The 18,915-nt window shown below is 47.7% G+C and overlaps 1 protein-coding gene and 1 long non-coding RNA gene across 11 annotated transcripts in view; one reads left to right on the top strand and one right to left on the bottom strand.

Moving 5' to 3' along the window:
• RALY (RALY heterogeneous nuclear ribonucleoprotein) overlaps window positions 1-4,204 on the bottom strand; it is a 77,845-nt gene extending 73,641 nt beyond the window's left edge. For 2 of the 10 annotated variants that reach the window (XM_070247321.1, XM_070247330.1), the window contains exon 1: window positions 3,850-4,143. The gene's annotated coding sequence lies outside the window, so the exon portion shown is untranslated. Of the gene's footprint in view, window positions 1-3,095; window positions 3,529-3,849 lie in introns of those variants that run through there. The other 8 variants (XM_070247325.1, XM_070247332.1, XM_070247327.1 and 5 more) reach the window with 8 other exon arrangements.
• On the top strand, window positions 4,187-12,765 carry LOC111769990 (uncharacterized). The gene is made up of 2 exons (XR_002802868.2): window positions 4,187-4,460; window positions 12,452-12,765. It is a non-coding gene; the product is annotated as an uncharacterized lncRNA (long non-coding RNA).
• Window positions 12,766-18,915: the final 6,150 nt, after the last annotated feature.

Below are 18,915 nucleotides of genomic sequence, written 5' to 3'. Positions count from 1 at the left end.
GCCTGTCTTCCCAACTAGGCTGTATACACCCAAATTCCCAAGCTTAGTACTGTGTGTGGCAGATGCTTAATAATTGCTCAGTGAATGGAAAACTTTCCAATAATGAGATGCCCAGTGAAACAGTATCTCAACAGGTAGCCAATTCAAACGGTGGTCAGGTGGCTGGCTGGTTGATCTAAACGACTTTAAAGCCCCTCAACTACAAGTTTCTATCCAATAAACAATTCAACACACTCTGACCTCATTATCACACTTAGCAGTCTGGACTTTAACATGCAGGCAATGTTGGGCCATCAGATTTTTAAAGAAAGTGCAACATGCTCACATCTGTGCTTGTTGCTTTATTAGCCATATCTGGAACACCTCCCACCCCAACCCCTTATTGGTATCAGGACAAAATTCCAATTACCATTCACAAACATAAACACCACATCCCACCCAGGCCCCCAAAATATACATAGATAAGGAAACAGTCAAACCAAAGGGAATTTTCAAAAGCTAACTGCAGCATTTAACTCCATCTTAACCACCTGCAAGCAATGAGGATCTGTAAACACCCTCTAGGAACCCAAAAGCTAATCCCTCTTGTGTGCCTTTATGGAAAGAGGGCACAGAGAGGGAGCATTTCATAAAGGTAATCCATTTAATCGTCCTGAGTAGTTCTGATCCAAGCTGCTGTCATAGCACTGCTATTCTTGATCACTGCAACCCTATAGGCCCAAACCGCGGATAGTAAGAAAGGCAGGTGCAAATAAGGCAAGGGTGGAAAGTCCCCTGGGGTCCACTTCAAGGGTAGGAGGTCTCTTTGGAAGCTACAGAAGGAGTGAATAGAGATCTCCAAAAAAGGCTTCAGTGATAAGGAACTTCAATCCACAGAGTGGGGGGAAAGGAAGAGAAAGCTTAATCAGAAGTACAACCAGGCCTGAGTTCCTGCTCTGGGCTGCATGCCACACCCTACTGCAGATGAGGACTAATAATCATTTTGCATTTACAGAGCACCCAGAGGTTAAGGGAAGCCCTAATAGTGCCAGCTTTGACAGTCAAAAGAGGACAAATACTATATGATTCCACTTAAAGGAAGTACCTAGAATGGTCAAATTCAGCGACAGAAATAGAATGGTGGTTGCCAGGGTCTGGGAGGAGAGGGGAATAGGGAATTAGTGTTTAATGGGTATAGAGCTTCAGCTGGATAAGATGAAAAGTTCTAGACACGGATAGTGGTGACACCTGCAGAACAATGTAAATGTACTTAATGCTACAGAACTGTACATCTAAAAATGGTTAAAAAGGTAAATTTTATCTTATGTATATTTTTACTAAAAAAGCACACCAGCTTTAAAGTTATATTGTCTCATCAATTACTTGACCCTGAGCAAGTCATGTAACCTCTCTAAGCCTGTTTCTTCTTCTGAACAACAGGGATAATAATAGTACCTAATTCATACAGTTGCTGAGGATTAAATGAGATACTCCACAGAAATTCCTTAGTCCAGTGACTGGTACATGGTAAGTACTTAATAAATGTTAGCTATTATTCCTACTGCTACAACCTCTACAATGCACTTTCAGACATTTCTCATAGTCCCCACACAACCCTGTGGGAGTTTACAGATAAGGAAACAGACTCAGAGAGCCGCAATGAGTGGCTCAGTTCATGCCACACCAAATCCTCTGCCCATGAGAGGTGTCCAGTCCTCCCCACTTGTTAATTCAGTGATCTATGTAATGCAAGTGCCCTAACCTTGCTGTGTCTCAATTCTCAATTAGAGTTGTAAAAAGGAAATATAAACAAAACTCTGTGAACTCCCTCATGGAAGTGTTAGAAATGAAATCAGATAATGGTTACAGAAGAGTACTATAAACCATAAAGTACTATATAGTAAAAGTGATGACTTATGAGAACTGGTACACCTGTGCACAAAACTTGGCCTCCTTTTAATGATAAACCTGAGGCGTGGAGAGTGGCTGGAACTAAACAACTTCCTTGAGATTTCAATTTACCCAGGATTCCTGGTCTTAAGGCATGAATAAGTTAATATAGTACCCATTCAAAAGGTGGCAAGGTATGGTAGAAATAAAAATATGACTGCACTGGGAGGCAGAAGACTGGGAATTCTAGTTCTGATTCTGACACTAAGGCAGTCTGTGAATTTAGACAACTCCCCCATTCAAGGTTCAGTTAACAGGGAAAGGGAAAAAAAGAGATTAAAAAAAGTTGGACCGCATGGTCTGTAAGACCCCTTCCAGCTCCTACATACCACAACTCCTGAATCCAGAATCTTGAAAAGGGGAAAGCACAGCAGATCTCCAAACTCCAAAAAACCAATGCAAACTTCAGGAGATTCCTCAAGACCTGGCTTAGGAACTCCCCTGTCTGATTTTCAGACACTCCTCACACCGGGGATCAAACATACTGGAAAACTAGAACTCTTGCCAAAGTTAATTTTAGTTCACTTTCAGCCCTCTGGGCCTTATTTGAAAATAGAAGAAATAAAACCCTATTTGAAGGCAGGGAGTTGAAGCAGTTGACTTGAGCCACTTCCTGCTCCCCCTCCCCCAACAAGGAACTATAAATCTAAATACTATAGAGAATATGCAAGATTTGGAGGGAGGAACTTCCCATAAACAAAATAAAGGACGGGACCTCACTGTTGATACTGACTTAAGCCTTCGTTAGCCAAAACCCCAGGGAACTTAGTTGGGCTTGAGATCTAGCTGGAGTCCCCTGCATCCATCAACTTACAACGGGCAATACTAGCAAGAAATTCATAGTAACTTCCTTTCCCTCGGACCTCCCGTAGCCTTCATCCATAGTACAGTGGACACTGATCCAGCAGTCAGGCAGAACGGAGTTATGTCTCTAACGGTGTCACCCAAGGGCAAGTGAAAACCTCCTCTGCACTAAGAGATCATACAAGCTCATACTAAGAAAGAAATAACAGGGACTAGCACCACAGCTTTACACTTCTGTGCAAATTATTTAATCTCTCTGCGCCTAGACTTCTGCTTTTGTAAGTGGGATAACCCCAGAAGGCCGTGGTGAGCATTAAACGAAAAACAAGGCTTACAAAGTTCCTAAGTCCATTCAACGTTACCTGTTGGTATTAAACGCTTCTCTCTCATTATTTGTTACCCCTATGAATCCACAAACACCCTGCAAGGCGACTTTTCCTCCCCTTTCACAGAGGAGCAAATTGAGGCTCGGCGCGAAGGGGGCTGCGTGAAGCGCGGCACCCACCCCGGCTCGAGGGCCTGTTGTTGTTCCTCTCCGAGCCCAAGGTGTGCAAGGAGCCCAGGACCGGCAAAGGCGGGGGCCGAGGAGGCGCTCAGGCCCCTGGGGAGCGAGGCAGGACCAGTTTTGCGCGCCCCGGGGAGCCTGCAGACCCAGCCCGCCAGGCAGAGCCGGAAGAAGCCCGGGGACCGGGCCAGAGCCAGAGTCGGGGCCGCCCGAGGCCTCCCTGGCGCGGCCTCCGCTCCCCTCCCTCCTCCCTCCGGCGGGCGGGGCGGGGCGCGAGCACAAAAGACTCCAACTTCCGAGCGGGCGCCGGCCCACCCCGCCAACTCCTGGCCCAGGCCGGGCCCGCGGGGAGGAGGCGGGCAGGGAAGGCCAGGGCGGCCGGGAGCGGGCGCGGATGGGCCGGGTCGGCGCCCCAGGGCGGCGGGCTCGGGTGGGGGGCAGGTGCTGAGGAAGGGGCCTGGGAGTTACTCGGGCTCCTGGGACTTCCAGAATGGCCGAGAAAAGAGTTTCTAAAAATAGGCAGCGGCCCGCGCGAAAAGGTGGGCGACCGGAAAGGAACAAGGAACACCCCCCCCCGCACCCCTAGGGAGACGCCCGCGGCCCCCACTCACCCGCGCCGAGAGGTGTGGAGGAAGCCGCGCGCCGCGAAAGGAGGCGGTGCCGCCGCACTCGGGGGCGGAAGGGAGGGAGGAAAAAGGCGGCCCCGGCCGCGGCGTGAGGAGCTGAGCACACGCACGGGAGTCGCCGCCGCAGCCGCTACCGCCCCCTCAGCTCCGCCCGCCCTGCGCTCGCGCCGCTCGCGCGCCCCACCGCACTGACAGCCGCGCGCGCCCCGCAGCCGCGAGTCCTTCCCTCGGCCGGCACCACCGAGGCGCGCGGGGGAGGGGGCCCCGGAGCGGCTTCCCTCAGCTCGGCTCCGCCCACCTCCCCAGCCCTGGCCCCGGGCCCTCCCTGCCCCGCTCTGTCTCCGGGGAAGGACACGGGGACACACAAGCGCGAGCAGTCCACAGCCCCGCCCTGACACAGCCCGCTCTCCAGGCGCAAGGGCTCTCCCCACCCCTCAACCTGGCTTTGGAAAAGTCCAGAGCTTCGGCCGGGGCGGGGCCTGACGGGGAGGAGGGACTGAGGGCGAGAGGAGAGACCCGCTGACACCAGTATGGAGCGGGAGGCGGGGCGGGGCTGAGAGGGTGAGGAGACCGGAGAAGAGAGGAGCGTGAGACAGGTATGGACGACCGTGGAAGCCTCCCGGAGCCAAGAGCCCGGGCAGGGCTTGAAAGGAGCGACTGTGGGCGGGGCCGGAGGGAGGCCGTCCCCGGAGGAGGAGTCAAGGGTGGAGGGAGGCCTGGGCGAGGCTGGAGAAGGCGGGACCCTTAGTGGAGGGAGCTGGAGGCCAGGCTGAAGAGAAGCCCCGGAGGGAGGAAAGATTGCGGCGGGACCGAGTGAGGCGGGCCCGGAAGCCGAGCAGGGAGGAGGGGGCCCAAAGGTGGCCATTCTGGGGAGGAGCCGGAAGGAGGCGTGACCCCAAAGAGGATCGCGGCGTGGTGCTGGAGGTGGGCGGGGCCTGGAGATGGGGCCCAAACAGGTTGCCGGGGGGGCGGTGCCAGAGAGACGTGGAAGAGACGAAGTAGGAAGGAGCGTCGGGTCCTTTCGCTTTCAAGGAACCAGGCGCGTGGCCTGGACGAGGATCGCTCTTCGCTGCCTAGGCTGGGACTGGGCGGAGGGACTGCCGTTAGGGTGGGTCTGGCGAAGAGGTGCGACTCCCACTTAAAAAAAAAAGGAAAATTAAAATCAAGTACCGTTACCGTTCTCGGGTGCAGGAAATGTTTTATAACTTGATGGGGGTGGCGGTCCTCCCTCCTGAATATTTCTCCTGTCGGAAAATATAACCTAAATCAGTGTTCCAACCTCCACGGAACAGCCGGAGGGGTCTTCTGAGAGCCCTTCAGTCTTCCGCGATAGACTTCCATGAAGGCTGGGAACTGTCCAGGCAAATTCTCCATGCGTCGTCCAACCGGTGATTTCGTGACTGTATTTTTCACGTCGCTTCCCCCAGAACCTGCCTAAGAGACAGGATTGCCGAGAACGGAGCAGAGTTTGAATTGAATCCTGACTCCGCCAGACCGGCCGTTATAGCTCCGTTCGTGTTGTTTGGTGCCCTCGTGTTGTTGGATGACCTCGTGTCTCTCTTCAAAAGGAAGAGAAATCAAATTAGAGAGAGGGTGACACTGAGACGAAGGCCGGGAATGTTGTTTCTCCACCTCTTCTAACTTCTGGTTCCTTCTTAGACCTCAGATCTCTGCTTAAATATCACTTTCTCAGAGAGGCCTTCCCTGAACACTCCACCTAAAGATGTCCTCTAGTTTGGCCTCTTGTTCATTTCCTTCATGGCATTTATAGTCTTGTCATTTATTTGCCCGTTTGTGTGTGTTGGTCTGTCTCCTCCAGTAGAAGGGAAGTTCTGTGAGACCAGGAATCTTTGGCTGTTGTGTCCATCACTGTGTTACCAGACCTAGTGCAATGTCTGGCATAGAACTGGTGTTCAATAAACACTTGAGTGAATGAATCAATCAATCAACCAGTTAATGAATCTGGTCTCCACCAACCTCTGCTGTGTTTTTGGCCACTCCCTGGCTCCTGACGTCCCTCTCTGAGTACCAGTCTTACCATGTTTGCGGGAATACAGCACACTTTCTCAGCACCCTCTGCTATAGCACTTTCCCTACTTGGATTGCTCCTCTCCTTCTGCCTAGATGCCTCTTGTTCATCCTTCAGCTCAGGAGCTACCTTCTCTGAGAGGCCTTCTCTGACCTCTCATCAGCCCCACCACCATGCAAGTTGAGGCACTCACCCCTCCCTGCTCATGGCCTTGGTTATAAAACTTGCCTGTACAGATATCTTCCCTGCTGGTGCTGAGGATTATGTTATGGCCTATAAGATCCTTTGTTACCTGCCCCCTGCTACCCTTCTGACCTTATCCCCTGTATTGCACTCACCTCCTCTCACTCTGCTTCAGCCGCATTGATCTCCTTCCTCTTCTGATATGCCAAGCACACTGCCAGCCTCAGGGCCTTTGCACTTGCTGTTGTGTCTTCCCCAAATGTTCTCCTCCCAAATATTGGCATGGCTCACTCTTTCAGGTCTCTGCTCAAATGTTACTTCCTCAGAGAGGCCTTCCTTGGCCCACATTTCACATTGCAACACCCTACTCCTCTGCACCTCCTCACACCCTTTCCTGCTGGATTTTTCTCCATAGCACCTATCATCACCAGAAATATTATGTTTGTTTGTTTATTGTCTCTCATATCCTCACCTTCCACTACAGTGTCATCTCCACAAAGACAGGATTTTGTCTGTTTTGCTCATTCCTCAGTACCTAGAACAGTAGGTTCTCATTTAATATTTGTTGAATGAATGACTATGAATTCAATAGAGAAATGTTAGGAATACTGTGTTGTCCAGAAGAATCTCTGGAGATTACAGCATGATGGGAGATGTTTCTGAAGAAATACATTGGCAACACTAGCTAACGTGGAGCGTTTACTAGTTGCCAGGCACTCTGCTAAGCACTTTTCAAGCTTGTTTAATTCCCACAACAGCCCTATGAGGTAGGTAGTATTATAATCCCTATTATACAGATGAGGAAACTGTGGCACAGAGGTTAACTTTCCCAAGGTCACACAGCTAGTAAGTGGTGGAGTCCAACTTTAGAGCCTGTATGCTGAATCACTGTAGCATCCTACCTCCTAATTATTAAGGACCTACCGTTGTTGGTCCATTAAAGCTGAAGAATGAGGAAGAGACAGATGTTCTTTTGCCTTCTGGACAGTGTGGTATAGGGTATGGTGCCTAGAGTTTCAGTAGAATTTTTTCTTAGCCACTGTATTAGTCACAGTTCTCCAGAGAAGGAGAATCAATAGGATATATATATAGAAATATGTAAGAAGAGATTTATTATAGGAATTGGCTCACACGGTTATGGAAGCCTACAAGTCTCAACTGCCGTCTGCAAGCTAGAGAACCAGGAAAGCCAGTGGTATAATTCAGTCCAAGTCCAAAACCCCAAGAACCAGGAGCACCAACGTCCAACATCCTGGGCAAGAGAAGATGGATGTCTCGGCTCAAGCAAAGAGAGCAAATTTGCCCTCCCCCCCCCCCCTTTTTGTTCTATTTAGGCTTCAACAGATTGGATGATACCCACCCACATTAGTGAGGGTGATCTTCTTTACTTAGTCTACCAATTCAGATGCTAATCTCTTCCAGGAACACCCTCACAGACACACCCAGGAATGTTATACCAGCTATCTGGGCATATGTTAGCTTAGTCAAGTTGACACATAAAGTTAACCATCACAGCCACCATGACAGAAGCTAGCTAGAGAACAAAACCATCACGTGGAGAAGGGTCAGACTGAGAAAATATCACAGAAAAAATGAGCCAGAGGGGGCCAGCCCCAAGGTGTAGTGGTTAAGTTCTTGTGCTCTGCTTCAGTGGCCTGGGGTTTGTGGGTTCAGGTCCTGGGCACAGACCTATGCACTGCTCTTCAAGCCATGCTGTGGCAGCATCCCACATGCAAAATAGAGGAAGACGGGCACAGGTGTTAGCTCAGGGACAATCTTCCTCAAGCAAAAAGAGGAAGATTGGCAACAGATGTTCACTCAGGGCCAATCCTCCTCACCGAAAAACAAAAAACAAACCAAAAAAAGAGTCAGGGACCTGATAAAGCCATACCTGAAGCTTGACCCACCTCTGGACTTTTCTTTTTTTTTTTTTTTTTTTTTTTAAAGATTTTATTTTTTCCTTTTTCTCCCCAAAGCCCCCTGGTACATAGTTGTATATTCTTTGTTGTGGGTCCTTCTAGTTGTGGCATGTGGGACGCTGCCTCAGCGTGGTTTGATGAGCAGTGCCATGTCCGCGCCCAGGATTCGAACCAACGAAACACTGGGCCGCCTGCAGCGGAGCGCGCGAACTTAACCACTCGGCCACGGGGCCAGCCCCCACCTCTGGACTTTTCCATGAACCAATACATCTTTATAGTTTGAGTAGTTTGAGTTCGGGTTTTTGTAACTTGAAAATAGATTTCCTAATGAAAACAGATAAGTAGGGTTCAACAGGTAGAGATATTAATGCCTCACATTTTTATGGAATGTTTGTTTATAGAATGCTGAAGGGTATTCCAGAAAGAGGGAATAGCAGATATGAAGGCAGGAATGTGAGAGCTAGGGGTTTCTGCAGGGCAAGGTATGAGTTGAGTTGAGAAAGATGAGATATAGAAGGTAGGCTAGAGCTAGCATCTGGAGAAACTGGTTTCTACACTCAACTTGGTAGGTGGTGGGAATCATTGAAAGGATTTGAGCAGAGATTGCTTTAAAATGATAAAATGTCAAGTTTGGAAGAAGCTTTAAAAGTAATCTGGCTCAACTTTGGGTTCTGTTTTTGTCTCCATTTCATGGATGAGGAAATGTGACATGGCCATTGTCTCACAGATGGTAGGTCTAGGAATCAGGATTCTTCGAACCCAGGGCCGTCTGAGCCCCAGAGCATGCATTCAGCCACTTCCTCTTCCCACCACTGGAATTAATCCTTCCCTCTGAGTTCACCCTGAATGGGCGAATCCTTCTTCAGAGATTTGACAATCATGTTTGTAGAGCTACCGGAGCTAGGATTAGGAAGATGGACTCGAGGAAGGGGAGAGTAGAGGGACCCAACAGGTATCTTCAACAGAGGCAAAGAATGAAGGCGGATAAGGAAGGCAGGTGAATGAAAGAAGAGAAGTGGCAGATGAGGGAGAGGTGGTGGGGCAGAATCAGCAGGACCTGGAGAAGGAGCAGATGGAGATAGAGGAATATAAGTAGGAAGAAGTCATTGAGGAAGACACTGGCTTGTCATTAGAACAGGTGTTGCAAAATCAGGGCCAGGCAGATACCATAAATGAGCAAAGTGGGTCAGGTATAAGAAAATAGGCAGTAATGGGGTCTGTAGCAAGCTGGGAGTTCATGCCCCTTCTAAAGTAGGCAGCTACTACTCGTGGGAATACACAGGCCCAGTGTTGCAAGTTGCCGGGTCTAAAAAGAAAAAAAGCTCTAAGTTCAAATTTTGTATGAAATCATCTTGTTTTTAAGTGCTGGCAACTAATTCAAAATTAAAAAGAAAAAAAACCACTGTGCTGGCCTGAAACACATACACCTTAAGTCTGGGTTTGGCCTGTGGGCTGCCAGTTCATCCCTTCTAATTAATTTGGGTCCACACCCCTCTTCACTACTTACAGCTGTCTGCTCTTGAGCAAATTACTTCACCTCTCAAGTCCCAGGTTGTTACCTGCAACATGAGGATAATTAATTCCCCACATTATAGGCTTGCTGTAAGGATTCTTTTTTTTTTTTTTTTTGAGGAAAATTAGCCTTGAGCTAACATCTGCTGCCAATCCTCCTCTTTTTGCTAAGGAAGACTGGCCCTGAGCGAACATTCGTGCCCATCTTCCTCTATTTTATGTGGGACACCTACCACAACATGGCTTAACAAGCAGTGCATAGGTCTGCACCCGGAATCCAAACCAGCGAACCCCGGGCCACCGAAGTGGAATGTGCACACTTAACTGCTGCGCCACCAGGCTGGCCCCTGGGATTTTTAAAAATAAGATAATTATATGTAAAGTACTCAGAACAGTGCCTGACATAGAGCAAACACAAAATAGTTTTATCATTGTGAAAGTTATTCTTTCTCCTGTAACCCATAAAATCATGAACTAGAAGTGATGAGGATTTTAGGCTGGTTACTTTTAAAACTGCAGATGAGAAGCAGGCTCCGAGGACTGGAATTTGCTTGCTCTTTGAGAGATATTTGCATTTGTGAAGGAAGGGGGGATGACCTTGTAGGGACCTGAAATTGGCCACCCCAGGATATATCTCTTTGGCATCGGGATTGTTTGGGGCTGATTGCTTTTCATAACAGGAACAGGGAGGGAGGCTCTGGGGAATGGTACTTGCCCTTGTTGGGACATATTTACATTTGTAAGGTAAATCTCTATCTGTAAAAGATGCCTCCCTCTCTGTACCAGGAAGAAGAAGAGAGATGACCTTGTCCCTAGAAACTCTTAATGGAGAAGGCAAGAACTTAAGTTGGTTGCTGTCTGGCAATCTCATGTAACTGATTTAGGGTGGTAACTTCTGACCTTTACTTAATTCAATTTGATTCTTGTCTAAAAGTCATGGGATCACCCAATGACCAGACCCCACCTGCAGTGATACCATTTTAACTTTTTTTCATGTTCTTTCCTTTGTCTTGTAAAGAGATGACTCACATACCTGTACCTTATAAAATTAGCCCTAACCCTCAACTCAGGGCAGCAGCAGTGGCTCCTCCTGCCCATGGGCCCTGTCCCCACGCAGCAGCCTGACTGCCCATGGGTCCTGTCCCCATGCTATTCCACACTATTCTCTAAATAAAAGAGCACTACTGCCAGATCTTGAGAGTCCAAGAAATCTTTCTTTCAACTCCTTGGCTCACCGACCCCGCATCAGAAGAACTGGAAAAGTCCTCAAAGACGTCTCGTCCAGGAGTTTTCAAACCTGTTAAGCTATAGAGCCCTCTTTGTTTTTTCTTTTTATTTCTTTTTTTATCATTATTATTCTTTTTTTTTAATTGAGGTAACATTGGTCTATAAATTTTCAGGTATACATCATTATATTTCAACTTCTGAATAGACTACATCATGTTCACCACCAAAAGTCTAGTTACCATCCATCACCATACAAATCTGCCCTTTACCCCTTTCGCCCTCCCACACACACGCACATTCCGCTCCGGTAACCACCAACTGTTCTTTTAAAGCAATGCATAAAACAGATGCTGGAGCGGAGTGACTTTGTTTGAACTGGGAGGAGGGGAACTCAGAGTCCTGCCTACTAGTCCTCCCCTCACCAGCCACAAACTGCCCTCCTTAAGCAGTGGTCCCTTCACAAAATCCCAGGGTGTTGCAGAACACAGTTTGACAATCACTATTCTATTCCAAGTCCCATTTTACAGATAAGGAAACTGAGGCTCAGAAAGGTACAGAGATCTGCCTAAGCTTCAGTGACAGGGAGGGATTCCTGCCTCCCAGGCTAATGCACTTTCACAGTGGGAGTGCCACTCCCTCCTCCTGTCCACCTGGTTGAGAATAAACCCTCTCTTGGCCCTCCCTGACCCGGGTGAGGAGTAGCCCCCCAGCGTTGCCCAGAGCCCCAGGATATAGCTGGGGTTCTCAGCTGCAAATTAGGAGGAAAAAATAATGAACTCAGGCTAACGGGAGCAGAAAAGGAATTTATCAGAAGGGTATGGAGGAGCTCCCAGAACTACTGGGAAGGCTGGAGAACCAGGCACAGAGAATTGAAGATATGGGATCAGGGAACTGGATGTTGCTAGGACTCTTTCTCCCCAGTCCTTGTCTCTCTTTCCCTCTGCCTGTGAGCTTTTCTCCTCAATCCTGGACACTTGGCTGCATTAGCTGTCAGTACTCACAACTCAGGTGCTCCACCAGAGAGACTGGGGCTTTCTGCTTCTGGTCTTAAGGACAGAATTTTAGGGAGGGACTTTGATTGGTCCAACATGAGTAAGTGTTCATCTCTAGACCAATTATCCATGGCTGAGGGGCCAGGTACTGTGACTAGCCCAGCTTGAGCCAGGTGCCCACTCTTAAACAATCATTGTGGATAGGGAGGTGGCACAGATGAGACAGCAGCCCCCATTGGAATCATGTGGTTGGAGAAGGAGCGTTTCTCTCCTCCGTGAAGCCTATGTCATCTCCGCTGCCACGCACACATGCCGCCAGCTAAGTCTAAATGAAATGCTCCCCCACTCTCCAAGTTTTATTGCCCTTTACTTATAACTATTAGAGTACACATCCAGCTCACCTAGAGGATGGAGACCTGTCTTGTCCTTCTTTGTATCCTTCCAGCACAGTCAGACAAGAGGCCCCATAAATGCTGTCAGATTGGGTTGGACTGAATTAACCCTTAGAGATATTTAGTCCAACTTGCCTGTTTTACAGATAGAGAATAAGGCCTAGAGAGCGGAACTTACATATGGTGTATGCTGAAAGCTGCCCGTCAGGAGAGTTGCAGAACCAGACCTGGGGCCCTCTCATCTTGACGTCTAGTTCAGGGCAGGTTAAACTCTGTTTAATCCTTGCCGATATGGATATCTGAGACTTGAATAGAAGGCATTTCTCATTTCAGATGCACCCATTGGCAAGTTTAAGCCAAGAGCTCGGACCTCGCAAGTGTTCAGTAATTGAAGACATCAGAGCCAGAAACAGAGTGAACAGGCCTTGGTTCCAACCCCAGCTCTGCCTCTTACTGGACAAGCTCCTCAAACTCTCTAAGCCCCAATTTTGTCCTCTGTAAAATGTGCGTAAATTACGTTTACCTTGAGAATTGTTGGGAAGACTAGGAATAACGTGTGTGGTGTCCCCTGACACATAGATGGTCTTCAAGCAATAGTAAGCTCTTCTAATCATTGTTATTCATAATAAAGAGGATGAAAAACAAAAGCTCTGGCTTCTCAAAGGGAAGAGAATTGTTCCTAAGGCTCATTTCTTGGAGAACATAATCTGTATCTTCTTTTTCCTACACAAATTCCCTTTGAAAAGGAACAAAGGAATTCCCTTTGTTAGGAAGGAAGGAAGAAAAGGAGGAAGAGTTGGCAGGCTGCGACTGTCTCTTCCTCTCCCTGAACTTTGCTCTGCTTCACCTACCCCAGACTCTTCTCCATCCCTCTGCCATGCTGAGCTCAGGTCACACTGCTGGTGTGAGACCGCTGGCTTGGAGCCATCCTAGCTGGGAGGGAAGGAAGTGCGTGTGGCAGAATCAGGGTACTCCCATGACAGCAGAGAGCAGGCTCGGAGCATACAGTCCCCACCCCTACTACTGGCAGCTCAAGGTTACTAGGGAAGCTCTCCATAGGTCAATGCAAGGTTGTGTGTCTCTCATTCCTCACTGGCTGAGCCCTCAGAGCCGTGTCTCTCCTCTCTGCCTTATTCCTAGGTCTCCAAATTTGTTTTTTATCAAACAATAAACAGTCTGGCACTTTGAAGTATGGTCTTCATTAAGTAGGGAGCAAATCATTCCATACCTTCCCTCCCAATGCCCCCCTCACCAGGCCCTTCCAGCCTCCTAGCAAACGGGGGCACCTCCCTGCCCCTTCCCAATGATCTTCCCTCTCCTCCCCATTGCATCCTTGAGCAGCAACACCAATATCAGAGGGAACGGCTTTAACTGAAATTGACATTAAGGGCTCACTTGCTCAAGCAGAAGCACATTAGGAGAAATATAAACAAGGAAGGCTTTGCATCTGTGGCATTTGTTCTAATGAGAAAAACCGTCTCTAGTGCATCTTATTCAGAAAGGATTGAGTGCCCAGGAAATGACAGATGCACAAAGTCTTCCACCCCCTCCCCACTTCCAATATTCGGAAGTGTCACACACACTTCCTGAGACTTTTCAATCAACCTTGCTTCTATGCTGGCCTCCCAGGTGCATTTCTGTAGAAGTCATCCACCACATTCCCCTTCATGTTCTCCATCTGCTTCTCCAAATCCACTTCTCCATATTCTTTTAAGAGTTCTTGGTCAGATGTTCTTATTTGCTGTTGAACCTCAGGAATTCTTGACCAAGTTGCCCAAGAACTTAGCTTTGGATCCAACTGGGGGACCCTGGGACTGAAAGAATCCCAGCTGGAGTAGAGAGAAAGATACCCGATTACTCAGGTGTCTACATAAAGAATATAAAAGTGTTCTTTAAATTGTACTCTAAATGGTACATAATGTTTTTGTCAGTATGAATGAATGGTTGTAGGTCATAGATACTGTTTTGTCTGCACAGTATCATCTTCCCCTCTTTGTGGTATCACTATCTGACCTTCCTGTGAACCTCCACTCCCATTCTTGGTCCCCACCAGAAAGACTGTGGCCACAAGGGGCCGGCCCCGTGGCCAAGTGGTTAAGTTCGCGCGCTCCGCTGCGGCGGCCCAGGGTTCGGATCCTGGGTGCGGACATGGCACTGCTCATCAGGTCACGTTGAGGCAGCGTCCCACATGCCACAACTAGAAGGACCCACAACTAAGATATACAACTATGTCCGGGGTGGGGGGGTTTGGGGAGATAAAGCAGAAAAAAAAATTGGCAACATTTGGTAGCTCAGGTGCCAATCTAAAAAAAAAAAAAAAAAAAGACTGTGGCCGCAAAAGTCAGACTGCCTGGATGTGAATCCTGGCTCTGCCTTTTACTAGCTGTGTGAACCTGGGCAAGTTCCTTAACCTCTCTGTGCCTCATGTAAGAAATACAGAGAATAATATCTACCTCACAGAGTTGTTGCTGGACTTGTCAGTTAATTCATAACATGTTTAGAAGAGTGCTTGGTGCATAGTAAACACATTAAATGTCATCTATTATTAATATTACTATTATTCGTTGAGAATGGGCTCACCCCGTTCCCCCTGGCTCTGGTGATGGCACATGACCCAGGCCTAGCCAATCACGACATTCTGTCCCCCTGCCCACTATGGAATCCTTCTCCACACATGGGCAGCCATTTCAATCATTTGGATTGGTACCAGGGGTCAAAACCTAATCTGGTTTCTGAAATCTTGGTCTTACCAGACCAAAGCTGCAAAGCAAAGGTTCATCAGGAAAGAGAATTCTGAGTAGGGAGACTCAGGGACTATCAAACTTCATCCTGCAGGTGAAGATGCACTCTCCTTACTCTAGCCATCGGTCAGACACCATGAAAATAATTGTGGTAGACCATTATTTTGATAGCCCCCAGTGAACCATGCTTCTCAGATAGCCACACTTTTATGCAGTCTCCTCCTACATTGACGCTGGACTTGTCCATGTGACAAACTTTAGCCAATGGGATATCAGCAAGCATGATGCAAGCAGAGGCTTAAATGCTTGCACACTGGCTGGTCCTCTTGGAGTGCTTGTTCTTGGGAACCCTGAACAACTATGTAAGAAGTGTGGCTAAAGAGACCACATGGAGAGAATCAGAATCCCAGCCATCAGCCAACCTGCCAGCTGAATGCAGCCACAAGAATGATCACCAGCAAAGTCAGGAGAAAAACTGCCCGCTTAAGCCCAGCCCAGATTGCACAATCATGAACAAATAAAATGGTTGTTTTAAACCATCAAGTTTTGTGGTGCTTTTTTCCAATCATAATAGCAGTCATGTTCAATAACCTGTCCTAGCTCCAAAGAGGTCTCAAAGCCTTCCCACACTTGAGAGAGTGGAACTGTTATTACCCCCATTTTACAGATGGGGAAGCTGAGGCCCAAAGAAGGGAAGCAACAGCCCCAGTCAAGCAGAGGCATAGCTGCCACACTCCTACACTTCTGAATCAGCTCCTTCTACTGCATTCCCCACTGCAATAGCTCTTGTCCAGATGAATAAATTTAAAAACAGTAGCAGACGGAGGTGTCATGTAGAAGGAGCACTGGACTGAGAGTCACAGTAGCCCAGTTTGAAGTTGGGCATTGTTGGCTGTATAAGTTTAGACAAATCAAACCACTTCCGTCTCTGAGCCTGTCTTTCCAGTGGTTCAGTGTGGGGGAAACAAACTCAGAAGCTCACAGGAACCAGGCAGATAACAGACAAGGGAAGCAGTCTGGGTGGGGGCTGTGGTGGCAGGTAAGCACATGCCCATCTAAGATGGGTGGTGGCTCCCCAGGTCTAGCAGTGTTACCGTGTGAAATCTGGGCGCACTGTGAACAGCTTTTTTTTTTTTGTCTTAGGCAGGAAATATAGGTTATGGTGTGAAGTTTCCCAACATTAAAATGTTATGAATTCATTTGAATTTTAAAAAAATACTGTGTAGGACAATAAAATACATCCATTTCTCCTTCAGCCTGCTGTTTTAAAATCTTTTGGCCACATTCTTTCAAAATGTCCTGCCAGAGTTTACGCTGGCGTCAGAGAAGGATGTCCACCCATCCCACCTCTTCCCTACACACACACAGCAGTTCCTTCCACCCCATCCAGGTCATAGAGCCTGAATAGCAGGGCAGCCTTGGGTGTAGTGGCCATCTTTCTTTCCATGGACACCAGCCCTCTCACTCTTCTGGCTGCAGGGAAAGGGATGCAGAGGCCTGGCCTCAAATGCCTCAAGTTAGTGGGGCCTCATAGAGGGCCATGAGTGGAAGGGAAGTAACACCTATTAAGCACCTACTGTGTGCCAAGCATTATAGGATGTAGACTTCTTGCAGCATCATGTAGTGGTGAAGAGCCAAGACCCGCTCACTCAGACAGACCTGGCTTCGAATCCTAACTCTGCCACATGTGAACTATGTATTCTTGGGCTTGTCCCTCACTTTTCCCAACCTCAGTTTACTCATCTGTAAAACAGAAATAAGAATGTTTCCAGTCTCTCGAGGCTTTGGTGGAGGTTAAATAGGAAAATGTATATGTGGCAGATATTGTGAATTGGCTACCCCCAAATTGTTTATAGCCTCCCTTCCCATGAGGGCTGGCTTGATTTCCTAGGCTCCCTAGCCCGTAGAGCTGCCCATACAACCTAGGTGACAGAGTTCTAGCCAATGTATGCAAGTGGAAGTTGCTTGGTGTTACTTACCACAAAATTTATTTGACTTTATTTTTATTAATTAATTTATTAATTTTGCTGAGGAAGATTAGCCCTGAGCTAACATCTGTGCCAATCCTCCTCTTTTTGCTGAGGAAGATTGGCCCGAAGCTAACATCTGTGCCCATCTTCCTCTACTTTATGTGTAGGATGCCTGCCGCAGCATGGCTTGATAAGCAGCGCATAGGTCTGCACCTGGGATCCAAACCAGCAAACCCCAGGCCACTGAAAGGGCACACGAACTTAACTGCTATGCCACTGGGCCTGTCCCGAGAAAACTTTTTTTAAAGACACCATCTCAACTGGCATTCTTCAGTCTTTTACACTTCCCGCTTTGTTCTGCCTGGAACACAGATATGATGCACAGAGGCACAGCAGCCATCTTGAAATCTTGAGAACAAAGATTATCTTGATAAGAATGATAAAGCAGAAAGACAGAAAACGCCTGGACTCCTCCTGACTTCTTATGTAAGATGAATAAAGCCCTGTATATTTGTGCCACCGTTAGTTTTGATTTTTGCTTCTTGCCACCATGCACATTTCTGACTCATACAGCGTAATAGCTGATTCATTGTAATATTCAATAAATATTAACTATTCTTTTTTACCTATGTTACTTTTTATAATTATAACCATTCTATGCTGTGGGTATTATTACTCTCTGTCTAGAAGTGGAAAAAGTCAGACTTCTTCCCAGAGTGGGTTGTAAAGTTTCAATGAGATAGGTAGCCATAATAACAGCAAACATTTATCAGCATTTTCTTTGTTCCTGGCACAGTTCTAAGTGCTTCACGTTTATTAACTCACTTACTCCTTGCAGCAAACCTGGAAGAAAATGCTATTGTTATTCTCACTTAACAGATGAAGAAACTGAGAGGCAGAGAGGTTAAGTGACTTGCCCAAGGTCATACAGCTAGCAAGCCACAGATTCAGGATTCAGACTCAGCAGTCTTAGGCCAATGCCTGGCATCTGGGGATGTATATGTATGTGTGTATATTTTTTCTTAATTTGAAAGAAAGAGTGAAGTTCATAGAGGTTAAGTGACTTGTCTAAAGCCACACAACCAAGAAGAGGTAGTGAATTTGAACCTAAGATTTGGACCCAGATCTGGCTGACTCCATGCAGACCCACATCATTAAGGGAATCCCTGTGGGTGAAGAGGTCTGTGGCCTGCAATGTTAAATAGTCACATATGTTTGCACCTGAGGAGAGGCAATGCAGAGAGAAAAGCCTCATCCTTAAGGCTCTGCCTCCTTCAGATAAAGAATCTGAGGCTCAGAGAGGCAATGCAACTCACTCAAGGTCGCCCAACTAGAAAGGGGCAGTGCTAGGCCTGGGATCCAGCTCTACTCCATGACTGTGGAGACGTAAAGGGTCGGAGGAGCATTGTTCATCCCCGATCATAATGAGCCACAGAGACAGAAACAGCGGCAACGAGGGACGACTCAGCCATTATTTATACTAATAAAGGGGGCATTAAATTGAAGGGACACGTGCAGCCCTTGTGTTAGCCAGTGCTCTGACAGCCTCTCTATTCTCTACAAGTCCAGCCAGGCTTGTGTGGGGCACAGAGAATAGCCCCTCACACCCTGGCTCTCTACTAAAGCACTTAATTGTCTGGGAGAAAGTACCAGCACTCCTTCCAGCTTTGCATATAAACCTGATTATTAACAGGAACAGTCTCTTCCAGTTTAAAATAGTCTCACATAAGTAAATACTTAGTATCTTTGGAGAAAAAGTTTTATCTTTCTGTGCCCCCCACCCCTTCCTCTATTCAAGATGGTGTCTGGGTGTCAGCCAGTTCACACATTGATCCTTGTGCTGTCCTCTGGGACTGTTATCTAAGAGGCCAAGAGACAGCATGTGGACCCATATATGGACCACCCATCCATCCCCATTGACTCAGTGGTAGGGTGGGAAACCCCAGGTTATCATGGTTTAGAGGAAGGAAAACCCATCTGTAGCCACCTGCCAGAGCCCCACCCCTATCTCTTCAGCACTCAACCCATGCTCCAAGGATGATTACTGCAGCTATGTCCCAAAGGCCTGGCCACTGGAGCACGCTTG

This window comes from Equus caballus, chromosome 22 (genome assembly GCF_041296265.1).
Source record: "Equus caballus isolate H_3958 breed thoroughbred chromosome 22, TB-T2T, whole genome shotgun sequence".
NCBI lineage: Eukaryota > Metazoa > Chordata > Mammalia > Perissodactyla > Equidae > Equus > Equus caballus.
The sequence above is the reverse complement of the archived record's forward strand: the minus strand, read 5'-3'. Positions and strand labels throughout refer to the sequence as shown.